This window comes from Alligator mississippiensis, chromosome 1 (assembly GCF_030867095.1).
Source record: "Alligator mississippiensis isolate rAllMis1 chromosome 1, rAllMis1, whole genome shotgun sequence".
In the NCBI taxonomy this organism is placed as follows: domain Eukaryota; kingdom Metazoa; phylum Chordata; order Crocodylia; family Alligatoridae; genus Alligator; species Alligator mississippiensis.
The window spans coordinates 2,196,992-2,208,092 of NC_081824.1; the positions used below are offsets into that span (position 1 = coordinate 2,196,992).

The following is an 11,101-nucleotide window of genomic DNA, read 5'->3' on the forward strand; positions in this document are numbered from 1 at the left end:
TTGCTGCGTGCCATCTCCTTTGTTATAAAGAACAAATAAAGGAACAGAATAAAGATCACCTTGGTCAATCTTTCATCTTTTTGTATCACAACACAGTACCGTCCATGGAGGGAGGGAGGGAGGGAGTGACGGAGGCAGGGGGTGCAGACTCTGCCATCCCAGTGAGCACATCTGGAGCTGTGCTGGAGGGGGCAAGACAAGGTGGGGGCTCCTGATGGAGGGGCAAGTGCCCCCCACCCTATTATTCACAAATCCCTAAGGGCATCTGCACCCAGTGGCACGAGAGGGCTTCTGTGGTCTCCAATCTGCTTCCCAGAGCCAGAGCAAGGAGGGGGTGTTCACACAGTGAGGATCTACTGGCACATGGCACCCCACAATGCATGGTGGGCAAGCCTCCCAGGCAAGCCCCTTTCCTACCCTGCCCTCACCCCCACCAATCACCCCACAAGAGAGCCCAGCCACCTGACGCCCCCTGCAGCAGCCCACCCACCACAACATGGCAGCTCACCCCCAGGTTCCCCTGCACCCAGGGTTGGGGCACTGTGGGGAATACACCAACCCCCCACTATCGCTACATGGCCCAAAAGGGAGGACCCCCACAAGACCCCTGCAGCCCCCACAGTTTTGCCCATCAGACCTCACCAGGTTCCCATGCACAATGAGGGCCAGTGGGCAATTACCGCCCCCCCCCAGACACCCAAAATCTGTCGTGGATTGTTCCCCACATTGTTCCTGGAGGGGAGAGGGATGGAGGCTCTGAAGCATACAAGGTTGGGTGGGGAAACTCTTGAAAAAGATGATCGAGGAACTGAACAAACAGGTGGGGGAGGACGAGCTGACTGAAGAAATGAAAACAATAGAAAAGGAGGATCGAGAAAGGGAGACCCAAAACTCCCAAGAGGGGAACCTGGGTAGTACCCCAAAAGGGGAGGAAGGAAGCGAAGGCCCCAATGTGGAAGTCCAGGCAGGAGAGGGGGAAATCCCAGACCCCTCGAGGAGGACCAGGACCCCTGGGTCCCCCCCACCCAAAGGAATAGAGGCAGGTCCCCTCACACACAGCCCAGACTGCAGGAAGAGCAACAGCGCCCCAAAAGAGCCACACAAATGGAGAGAACAGACAGGGCAGGGAAGGAAAAGAGCCCAGGAACCCCTAAACCTAATCAATGGAAATGAGAAAGCTCCAGATGCAATCCCCCAGGACTCGTCTACTCGTGGAGGTCCTGATAGCCTCAGCGAATGTGCGAAGCATGCTCATGGAGGAGAAATGGGACACCACTGAGGTGGTCCTGGGACCACTGCAGGCAGACATCCTTTGTCTGCAGGAACGTGCCCGGCCCAGCTCTAGACACTGTGCCGATTGCAAGAAGAGGTACAACACGGCCCCTCCTGGCCTGGGCACAGTGAGCACCGGGCAACGGGGGACACAGTGCTCCTGATGGGAAACAGAGAAATCATTGCAGGCAGGATGCTGCAGGTCACCCTGCAAACAGAAGAAGGGACTTCTGAGCTCGTGAATGCATATGCACCAGCAAATAAGACAGCAAAACATGTCTTCCTCAAGAACATGATGGTAGTGGTGCCCAGTGACAGCCAGTGATGATCACGGGCGAAGAACTGCATCCTTGAGGTGGGTGACACAATAAGCGGAGGCCAAACAAAAGGACCGGGCAGATCCTCCAAGCTGTTGCAGTAGCTCATCTGTGAACACAACCTCATGGATGCAGGTGAAGAGGCCACCGGTTGAGCGGGAAATTTCACACAAGTAGACCCCCTAGGACAGTCCAAATCATGCACAGATTTCATCCTCCTCCCAAAAGGGTGGAAAGTAGCCAAGGCCAAATGCACATTGGTCTGCATCTTGGACCACTGCCTCCTAACAGTGGAAGCAGAAATGGGAGAGCAGCCCATGAAAGGTGAGGGGTGTGGAGACTGTGATTCTGCTGGAAGAGGAGAAGATACAGCGGGAGCTCAGGCAGCACTTGGCAGGATGGAAAACCTTCTGATCCAGATACTGAGATCACACAGAGCAGGGGGCCAGCATTGAACAGAGAGCGAGGGACTTCTTCCAGAAAGCTGGAAAGAGGCGAGCCTGGTTCCAGAGAAGGCGACAGGAACCAGACTCAACCGCAGACTACGCAGCGTGGAGTTGGGATGTGAGGGAGGCTATGAGGAAGGTGAAGTCATGGATGGGGGCCTGAGAGGAGGAAGATAAGAAAGAGGAGGTTGACAGTGCAAACCTCAACTTCCAAAAGGCCTTTGATCTGGTATCCCATGATATTCTCACAAGAAAATTGGAAGATTATGGGCTCAACTGCATGACAGTGAGGTGGGTAGGAAGCTGGCTGTGGGGCAGGACCCAGAGAGTCCTAATGAACGGATCTGTGTCATCCTGATGAGAAGTGGCCAGTGGTGTCCCTTGGGGGTCAGTGCCTGGTCCAGTGCTTTTTCAACATCTTTATCAATGATTTGGATGCGGGGGGTGAAGAGCTCACTGGCCAAGTTTGCGGACGACACCAGGTTATGAGGGAGTGTGGTCACACTTGAATATGGGCTGCAGATAGAGGTGGACCTGGACAGGCTGGCAAGTTGGGCAGATCAGAACCATATGAAGTTCAATGTTGAGAAATGTAAAGTGCTCCTTCAGGCGATGAGCAATCCCCAACACACCTACAGGCTTGGCAGCACTAAACTGACTGGCAGCACGAATGAAGGGGACCTGGGGGTACTAATAAACCACAGTATGAATATGACCCAGCAGTGCAATGCTGTAGCCAGCAGGGCAAATAATACACTGGCATGTGTCAATCGATGCATCTCCAGCAAAACCAAGGAGGTGATTCTTCCGCTCTACTCAGCAGTGGTGAGACCGCAGCTGGAGTACTGCGTCCAGTTCTGGGCACCACACTTTAACAAGGATGTGGACAAGCTTGAGAGAGTCCAGAGAAGAGCCGCCGTATGATCAGAGTCTTACACAGCAAGCCATACGAGGAAAGGCTGAAGGACCTGGGACCCTTCAGTCTGAAAAAAAGTAGGCTGAGAGGGGACCTGGTAGCAGCTTACTGCTACACTAGGGGAGTGCCTCAAGGGCTCGGTGAACAACTGTTCACCAGGGCACCCGAGGGGAGAACCAGGAGCAATGGCCATAAACTCCTGGAAGACAGATTTAAGTTCTACAGGAAAAGGGAGGGAGCAGTTTAATACACTGCAGGGTATCAGCAGAAAGGACAATTATGGAAATGAATCTGTGTGCTCTGTGGCGGGCCAGCAGGGGGAGATCCTGCATTGAGCTCCCACCTCACTATGCCCATCCACCTTCCAGACTCCACGTGTCTCCCCAGGGGCACCTAAGTGCTGGCAGACCCCTTTTCGAGCCACACCGCAGAGTCCGGGGGTAACGTGTGCTGCCACCACCCCGAGAAGGGGCTGTCTGGGGCCTGTGTCCTTGGGGAAACATAGGTCTAATAGGACCCAGTACAAGAACTTCCCCAAGTTGGGGGCCAAAAAGGTGAGTCTCCCTTAGTCCGCAAACCCAAGGGGCCTCCTAGGCATAATGAAACCCACTCCTCAATAAGTCTCCCACACCAGTCACAAAGGAGAACTTTATTGGTTACAGAGGGTAGGGTTAGAGTAGGGTCCAGGGGAGAGCAATATCAGAGAAATCCCATCGAGCAAACTCCTGTGGCTGTGGTAGCCTTTGATCTCTCATCTGAGTTACTGCAAGCTATATATCTAGTTGGATCTCAGGTACCTTACTCACAAGGATCATCCAGAGGCAGCTGGAGATTCCCTCTGGAGGCAAGCAGTTCCTTGATCATGAGTTTTGAGAGAGAGAGCCAGTTGCAGATGGTCCAGCTCTTCTTTGTTCCTGAGTATCCCTCATGGCTGCTGCCCCCCTCCTCCCGGGCAGTCCTTAACTTATATAGCCCTTGTGACCTTATTTACCTGGTCCAATGGAGGCCAGCTTCTTTTGGCTGTGAGCCAACCAATTTGAAATACATCACTAGTTGCCGGGCAGACTCTAGCCCACCAGGAAGGAAGACCCTCACCCAGGTATGTGATGCCGGCAGAGGGAGCAGGTTTCCCCCCTCCCTCAGGGATGTATCCAGCTCAGGTTACACAAAGAGATGGCATAAAGGCATGTATCATCCCAATCACAATTGTCACAGAGCAGAGTTTTTGGGGGAGAAACAAAGGTGGCTTCCTGCCACATGCTCCAGGGTGAGTACAGCCAGTCCTCAGACTTATGACACAAGTGGTTCCTGAAAACCAAGTCTTAAGTCGAAACATTGCAACTCGGAACCAAGTTTCTCATAAGAAACAATGTTGTAAATGGGAGATTGATTCCAGAACCAAGGCCTGATATATTTTTACTAAAAATAACCCAGAATTTTGTATTCGATCAGTTACTGATGAGTAATATAGCTACATTCATGTATTTATATTGAAAATAGCAATCATATTGATTTCGAAGGACTTCTCTGAGGTGACTTTGCTGGACTTGTTGAAGGACTCTTGGCTGGAGTCTTCTCAGGAGTCTTGGCTGCAGGTTATTCTGGAGTCTTGTCTGCTTTCTTAAAGAAAGTGTCCAAGGACATTTGGACAGATGTTCTCCAGGCAGATGAGCTACACAGCGAACTTGTTCGCTGGCGCAGCGTCGCATCAGACCAAGCATTGGAAAGTCAAAACTGACATCAGAAAGTTGAAACAGGGTGTCCACTTATAACCGTTGTAAGTGCGAAATGTTGTAAGTCGAGGACTGCCTGTATTTAACCTCTTGGAGTAGCCCCCACAGGACAAATGGCTTTGGCACTAGCGGGGAAGCTTCAGTATTGCCCATGGGAGATGACAACCTGCTGCGTTTGACCCACAGGATGCAATCATACCTTCTCCACCCTTCCACCGAAGAGGCAGGATTTGTCACACGCTGCACCTCCTTTACCCCTGCTGTTGCATTTGACCAAGAAAAGAGACTCTGCTCCCCTGCCACAGGTTCATCCAAAAGGGCAGGGTCCTCGCTGCACAGCAGGTCATGGGTGTAATGCCTCGAGTGTGACCAGCTCCTGCCCCTGAGGGTTAGAAACAACACCTGGATCGTGGTGAATCCTCTGGCAAGGGAAGGGGTTGGAAAATCACAGACACATCAGCCCTGGGAGGGGTTCTGGGCCCTGGTCTGTTCCCATTGCACAGCTCTGGAGAGGCACTTCTTCTCCTCCTGGGAGCACTGACTGCTTTCAGAGAAGGATGGAGATGGCACAAGGTCCAAGGCAAAGATCATCTCACAGGTTCCCCCAACACCTACGCTGGCCTCTGCCTGGGGGGTTTCCTTTTAACCCCTCCCCCTCGTCAAATTTGGGGGCCAGCCTCTGCATCCTTTGAGCTGTGCAATGCCCTGCAAGGGCTGAACAATAGGTGAACTATGGTTGCAATCCTCAAGTATGAGTCCTCTTGCCTGGATGCAGACACTGGTGGGTGCTGAGCAGGTAGACATCGCCAAACCCTTCCTGCACTTCTGGGAGCATCCATGATTTTGCCAGAAGTGGATGCACTGGTGCTGGGCCAGTTCTGAGAAGTGCGGGAAGCTCTTCCCATACTTCGAGCACCAATGTGGCTTTTATTCTGTGTGGCTGAGCTGATGCCAGGACTGGTGAGAGAATTGGGGGAAGCTCTTCCCCCACTCCGAGCTCTGATGTGGCTTCTGCCCTGCCACATAAGTGGATGAGCCGGTGTTTGGTCAGACTGGAGGACAGGTTGAAGGAGTGAAGGAATCCTCCGCTTTTTCTGTCCCCAGGCCTGAGACCTCCCCTCTCCCTCCTTGTGGTGCAGAGGCCCTTTGTCTCAGTTCCCTGCCAGGCCCATTTGGTGATGCTGGGCCCTACGCCTGGGGATGGTGACGTCTTTTAAAGATTGGTCTGTCTCAGCTGGGTTTAAATATTGCCTGCTTCTGCCTGGAGCCAAGCGATGAGGTCAGAAAAGGTATTTAAGGGTCAGATCACCTGGTCTAGGTGGGCACTGCCTCTAGAGAGGCATCTTTGGAAACACAAAGTGAAGCATGGGCCTCCAGAATCCCCTGGATGTATATGTAAGTAGCTTACCTTAAATTTAGCCAGTAAATTAGAGTTATGTATCCTTAGACACCTATCAATATGGCCAACAAGCCCATTCTGTGTTGCGCAAGTTGGTCTTCTTTCAACATATTCTTGTTTTGTATTCCTCTTTGGGCAAAAAAGCTATCTGTCATAGCACGCCTTGCTGTAACCCCTGATGACACCAAGACTTGCCGGTTTAGCCCCTTTGCTCGCCTGGCTAAGGAGGGCATGGCTTTTCTACTTTCCTCCTGTGCAGGAGGCTACTAGTGAACGCCTCAGGCTAAAAGAAGCACCCCAAAATATCACGGTGGGCTAAACACCCCTCAGGTCAACAGGGTCTGTGCAACCTGGGTGGCACAGAGCCCTAACGAAGACCAGGGCCTGGGTGGTGGCAGCGGTTATCCCAAGCTTGCGGGTGTTCTTCAGGAAGGGACCTGATCGGACGTAAGCACCCCAGGGGAGGCACCTGAAGCATGGTTTTGGTCAAACACAGGAAGGCAGGCGGCTCATTTTAGGAGCGCCCCCTACTGGCCCGCCCCAGGTCTTCCCTTGATTTGGGCACCGATGTGGCTTCTAACCTCTGTGGACAAGCCGGTGCCAAATCAGGTCACAGGATTGGGTGGAGCTTTTCCCATTCGTCTCAGCCCTCACTCTTTTGTGTGAACGACCTGGTCCTGGACCATATGCCCCAGGACTCTTTTTACCAGAGACCAACAAGGATTGACACAGCTGACTTGGTATCAACTGAATTTTATTAGTAACCCCTAGGCTTATTACAAGATAATTATCCTTGCAATACGACTGGGCAAGCGGTTCCTTAGACATTACATCACTGACCTTCAGTGGTACCGGCCTCAGATCCTCTGCTGGGTGTGTGGGATGTTACTTGATGGATTCCTTGTTACTCAAAGCCAGAAGTCCAAGGATGCTCCAGCCTCCCCATGGTGGAAACACACACACACACACACACACACACACACACACACACACACAGAGTCTCTTTGTTTGTCCACTACTTTTGTAACTTTCTCATCTCAAACTGCCCAATCCTCGAGTTTCTTACCTCACCTTGTTAGATAGGTACTCCAATTCTGTTCTGGTCTTGGTTTTCTTTCCTCCTAGGGAAACTACTGTACTTGGTTAGCCCACTGTACCAATCACAGCACTCAGTTTTCCCAGTGAGGCATTCCATACAATTTAATTGCTTAGATCCAGGAAGGCCTAAGGTTACACTAAGAGCCTGAGCATAACTCAGTTTGCCCACTAGAGACGAGGGGGAAAAACTGGTTAAGCTCTGTCCACACTATGAGCAATGTGGCCTCGCCCCTGTGTGGATGAGCTGGTGTTTGGTCAGATAGGAGGATCGGGTAAATCTCTTCCCACACTCCAAGCACTGATGTGGCTTCTCCCCTGTGTGGGTGCGCTTGTGTTTGATCAGGGTGGAGGACAGGTTGAACCTCTTCCCACACTCTGAGCACCGATGTGGCTTCTCCCCTGTGTGAATAAGCTGGTGCCGGGCCAGGTCGGAGAACTGTCTGAACCTCTTCCCACACTCTGAGCACCGATGTGGCTTCTCCCCTGTGTGGATAAGCCGGTGCCGGGCCAGGTCAAAGAACTGTCTGAAGCTCTTCCCACACTCGGAGCACTGATGTGGCTTCTCCCCTGTGTGGATGAGGCGGTGTTTGGTCAGGTCGGAGGATCGGGTGAAGCTCTTCCCACACTCTGAGCACTGATGTGGCTTCTCCCCGGTGTGGGTGCACTGGTGTTGGGTCAGGGTGGAGGACAGGTTGAACCTCTTCCCACACTCTAAGCATTGATGTGGCTTCTCCCCTGTGTGGGTGCGCTGGTGTTTGGTCAGGTAGGAGGACAGCTTGAACCTCTTCCCACACTCTGAGCACTGATGTGGCTTCTCCCCTGTGTGGGTGCGCTTGTGTTTGATCAGGGTGGAGGACAGGTTGAACCTCTTCCCACACTCTGAGCACCGATGTGGCTTCTCCCCTGTGTGAATAAGCTGGTGCCGGGCCAGGTCGGAGAACTGTCTGAACCTCTTCCCACACTCTGAGCACCGATGTGGCTTCTCCCCTGTGTGGATAAGCTGGTGCCGGGCCAGGTCAAAGAACTGTCTGAAGCTCTTCCCACACTCGGAGCACTGATGTGGCTTCTCCCCTGTGTGGATGAGGCGGTGTTTGGTCAGGTCGGAGGATCGGGTGAAGCTCTTCCCACACTCTGAGCACTGATGTGGCTTCTCCCCGGTGTGGGTGCACTGGTGTTGGGTCAGGGTGGAGGACAGGTTGAACCTCTTCCCACACTCTAAGCATTGATGTGGCTTCTCCCCTGTGTGGGTGCGCTGGTGTTTGGTCAGGTAGGAGGACAGCTTGAACCTCTTCCCACACTCTGAGCACTGATGTGGCTTCTCCCCTGTGTGGATGAGGCAGTGTTTGGTCAGGTCGGAGGATCGGGTGAAGCTCTTCCCACACTCTGAGCACTGATGTGGCTTCTCCCCGGTGTGGGTGCGCTGGTGTTGGGTCAGGGTGGAGGACAGATTGAACCTCTTCCCACACTCTAAGCACTGATGTGGCTTCTCCCCTCTGTGGATGAGCTGGTGTTGGGTCAGGTTGGAGAATCGTGTGAAGCTCTTCCCACACTGTGAGCACCGATGTGGCTTCTCTTGTGTGTGAATATACCGGTGCTGGGCCAGGTCGGAGAGCTGTCTGAAGCTCTTCCCACACTCTGAGCACTGGTGTGGCTTCTCCTCTGTATGGATGAGGCGGTGTTTGGTCAGGTAGAAGGACAGGTGGAAGCTCTTCCCACACTCTGAGCACTGATGTGGCTTCTCCCCGGTGTGGATGAGTTGGTGTCAGGTCAGGTTGGAGAATCGGGTGAAGCTCTTCCCACACTTGAAGCATATGTGGAGCTTCCCCCCACTTTGCCTTACCTTGTGAAGAGCCAGGAGTGATGGGCAGTCAAGGGTTTTCCTGACTTCAGCGCAGGGTTGGGCTCTGCCCCAGTGAATAGCAGTGAGCTCCTGCTTTCCTCTGAGGCCCTCCCCACTGCCTTGGTTTGGATGCAGTGCCTCTTTCCAGTGGCTCTTTACATCTCTCAGCTCCATAAATTCTTCCCTGCATCCAGGGCCATTTCTGGGATCTGCCCCGTCTTCACTCCCACACCCAACTGGAGATGGTACCTGGTTCACTGCTACATTCACTGTCTGCTTTTGGGGCCTCTCTGTGCTCTTGTGCCAGTGCTCTGTCTTGGGTCTCAGGGGGTTCATGTCATGTACACTCCCCGGAGAAGTCCATGATCGCTCCAGGTCTGCAGGCCCCTCTGCAGGAGTCTGCTCCTCGGCTCTGCTCAGCAGCCAGGCACCTCCTGCACAGGGAACAGAAACTCTAGATTGGCCCCTACTCTGCTGGCAAGGGGCAAACACTGCTATTTGACACTCAGGGCCTCAGGAGATGAAACACAAAGGGGGAAATTCTGGTGCAAAACACAGGGGATCCACTTCCCCCCACAACCTGAAAGCTTCTGAATCCCACCCATGCCATGGAGCCATGTCATGCAGCCTGAGACCAGGATGAAACACTTCTGGGTTCCAGGTCAGCCTGATCAGGAGAAGCCAGGGACAGACTCGGCTTCTTTTTTCTCCAACACTGACAGCTACACAGAGCCTCTGCACACCATGCTGTTTTTCCATGGGGGACTACAAATCCCATCATGCCCTGAAAGAAGGTAGTAGAGACATATAGCTGCCTTGGGCTGGGGAATGAACTCAGACTGTTGAGCAAAGATGGAAATTGAAGATCATGGTATCCCAGGGAAACCAGATCTGTGCCGAAAAATCAAGACAGCAAAATCATTGTCCCCTAACATCTGCCATTAGAGGAGAAGAAGGGAACAGCCGCTTGTCTCCACATGGTTGAATTTCTGAGAGTGAGAACAACATCTGCCTGGACACATTACAGGGCAATGTGCCGTGTCTGAGGTCAGCGCCCTGCAAGGGCAGCACAGGGCAGGGCTGCAGTCCCCAGGCCCCCCTGACACTCTGGGCATGGAGCATTTCTGAGAGCGGAGTGGGGTGCAGGGGACAGACAACTCACCCAGCAGCAGCTCCTCTGACATTGAGATTTTTCCACAGGCCTCATCGTCACAGACCCAGAGCTCCACCTGTCCTTGCTGCATGCTGCTGATTAAGGCAGGTGTAGGACCTCGATATCCTGTTTGGAGCAGTGGTTAAGGAGGGTTAGTGACTGCATACTGGATGCAGAATAACCAACCAGGATTTGGGGAATGAACTCAAGGTTTTTTCTGGAGCCTTGATGGACAAGGGAGGATGGGTATTTAGGAAACATAAGGCACTGTGGGAGACCCTCCAACACTGACGACTCGTGTTCATCTTGAAGTCCACTATGACTCCGAGATCCCTTTCCATTTCTGTGCTGCTGAGAGGGTCACTCCCCACCCAGTAGATGTGCTGGATATTTTTGCACTCTAGGTGCAGCACTCTGCACTTGTCCTCATTGTACTGCAACCTATTGTGCACTGCCCACTTTTCTAACCTCTCCAGGTCCACCTGCAATTATTCTCTACCCTCCGGGGTGTGCAATTCACCCCACAACTTAGTATTGTCCACAAACGTGAACAGAGTACACTTCACACCCACATCAAAGTCACTGATGAAGACATTGAAGAGTATAGGTCCAAGGACCAAACCCTGTGGGACCCAGCTACCCACATCCTTCCAAGTCGATACCGACCCGTCTACTATCACTCTCTGGGTGTGACCGCTAAGCCAATTTGCTACCCACACACGTACAAAGTTTCCAATTTGTCCACATCCTTTCTATAGTGGGGGGCTCAGAACAGGACATAGTCCAGATGTGGCCTCACTTGTGCAACAAGGACACACTGCTGGCTCCTAGTCAGCTTCTTGTCCACTGTCCCCCCAGGTCTTTTTCTGCTGTCTAGCCAGTCACCTCCACCCTGTGCATTTAAACCACCATCCAAAAGTGCATGGG

At 52.8% G+C, this 11,101-nt stretch overlaps 1 pseudogene; it reads right to left on the reverse strand.

Moving 5' to 3' along the window:
• Positions 1–6,820: 6,820 nt before the first annotated feature.
• LOC132250710 (zinc finger protein 493-like) lies at positions 6,821–9,292 on the reverse strand (annotated as a pseudogene).
• Between the last annotated feature and the right edge of the window lie 1,809 nt (positions 9,293–11,101).